We start from the raw sequence: 2,530 nt of genomic DNA on the forward strand, positions 1-2,530 counted from the left end.
TACAGTTCTTCTGTTCTGGGGAAATGGGCCATTAGAATGCAAATGAGCGGGCGTTTCGATCGCGTCCAGCTATCTGGGTTGCAAATACACACACAAGCTCTGAGTCTGTCTGAGTCCTGGGTTGGCCATAATTCCCATGGTCCTTTGTAGATGGCATCTGAGATGGCTACAGGGGTCGACACACACTGACTCCCACTGAGGTACGGGTTCCACACACACTGACTGTCACTGGGGTACGGGTTCCACACACACTGACTCTCACTGGGGTACGGGTTCCACACACACTGACTCTCACTGGGGTACGATCCCACACACACTGACTCTCACTGGGGTACGATCCCACACACACTGACTCTCACTGGGGTAAGGGTCCCACACACACTGACTCTCACTGGGGTACGGGTCCCACACACACTGACTCTCACTGGGGTACGGGTTCCAAACACACTGTCTCTCACTGGGGTACGGGTCCCACACACACTGACTCTCACTGGGGTACGGGTCCCACACACACTGACTCTCACTGGGGTATGGGTCCCACACACACTGACTCTCACTGGGGTACAGGTCCCACATACACTGACTCTCACTGGGGTACGATCCCAAACAGACTGACTCTCACTGGGGTACGGGTTCCACACACACTGACTCTCACTGGGGTACGGGTTCCACACACACTGTCTCTCACTGGGGTACGGGTCCCACACACACTGACTCTCACTGGGGTACGGGTTCCACACACACTGACTCTCACTGGGGTACGGGTTCCGCACACACTGACTCTCACTGGGGTAAGGGTTCCACATACACTGACTCTCACTGGGGTACGGGTCCCACACACACTGACTCTCACTGGAGTACGGGTCCCACACACACTGACTCTCACTGGGGTACGGGTTCCGCACACACTGACTCTCACTGGGGTATGGGTCCTACACACACTGACTCTCACTGGGGTAAAGGTTCCACACACACTGACTCTCACTGGGGTATGGGTCCCACACACACTGACTCTCACTGGGGTACAGGTTCCACACACAGTGACTCTCACTGGGGTATGTGTCCCACACACACTGACTCTCAATGGGGTATGTGTCCCACACACACTGACTCTCACTGGGGTCCCACACACACTGACTCTCACTGGGGTACGGGTCCCACACACACTCTCACTGGAGTACGGGTTCCACACACACTGACTCTCACTGGGGTATGTGTCCCACACACACTGACTCTCAATGGGGTACGGGTTCCACACACAGTGACTCTCACTGGGGTACGGGTCCCACACACACTGACTCTCACTGGGGTACGGGTCCCACACACACTGACTCTCACTGGGGTACGTGTCACACACACACTGACTCTCACTGGGGTACGGGGCCCACGCACTGACTCTCACAGGGGTATGGGTCCCACACACTGACTCTCACTGGGGTACGTGTCCCACACACACTGACTCTCACTGGGGTACGGGTCCCACACACACTGACTCTCACTGGGGTACAGGTTCCACACACACTGACTCTCACTGGGGTACGGGTCCCACACACACTGACTCTCACTGTGGTACAGGTTCCACACACAGTGACTCACTGGGGTACGTGTCCCACAATCACTGACTCTCACTGGGGTACGTGTCCCACAGACTGACTCTCACTGGGGTAAGGGTCCTAAACACACTAAGTGGCTGGCATGGGGTGATTATTGGGTATGACTATAGATGTATGTGGAAAAAACATTGATAGATACGTCGCCAGTTGTTGTTGTCCCCAATACAAAAAACAATATGAGGAATTTGCACTTTAGTGTCATGTGTAATGTATTGATGCAGAGAGTGTGAGGTTGTGGGGTTCGAGCAAGGACCTGGGAGTATTTAAGATTAAAATGGATAATGCATTGACGGCAGTGTTGTGGAGGGATCTGGAGACTGGGATTTGTTGATTTGTGGTTGACACCAATACTGGTCGAGTGTGTCCCCATATTTTTAACGATCGCCTTGGATACCCTTGCGACGCCGGACTTGTCGAGGTAGTGGGAATGGGAAATACAAGCGTGGAAAAGGCTTGAGGGATTGTTCGTCCCGGAGAGCAGGCGGTGTTGAATGTCACGGTTAGCGGTGGCAAAGGGCTTGGTGCTAAACACCCCTCGCCGGTGGGCCCGCAGAGCGGAGGCCCCCCCCCGTTGGATTTCTCCGATTCAGTCCGATGCTCAGGAAGTTTGGGATTAGTCGCTGAGTGCGTCACCCCCCCCCGGCATCTGCAATCGCTCAGGGCAACGGGCCCAAGAATGCATTCGGGGGCTGAATCTTGTCAGAGCACACAGGCTGCAAAAGGGAAACTTGTGCCGAGAGGAACTGCTGGCGTCGGCCCACTGCTGTTTCCTGTTTTCGGCACCGGCTGAGCTCACAATTGGGGGAAGGAGAGAGGCTCAGCTCTCCATTGATCGTGGGGGGGGGGGGGGGGGGGGGGGGGGGGGGGGGGGGGGGGGGGGGGGGGGGGGGGGGGGGGGGGGGGGGGGTGGGGGGGGG

This window comes from Scyliorhinus canicula, chromosome 27 (genome assembly GCF_902713615.1).
Source record: "Scyliorhinus canicula chromosome 27, sScyCan1.1, whole genome shotgun sequence".
Lineage (NCBI taxonomy): Eukaryota > Metazoa > Chordata > Chondrichthyes > Carcharhiniformes > Scyliorhinidae > Scyliorhinus > Scyliorhinus canicula.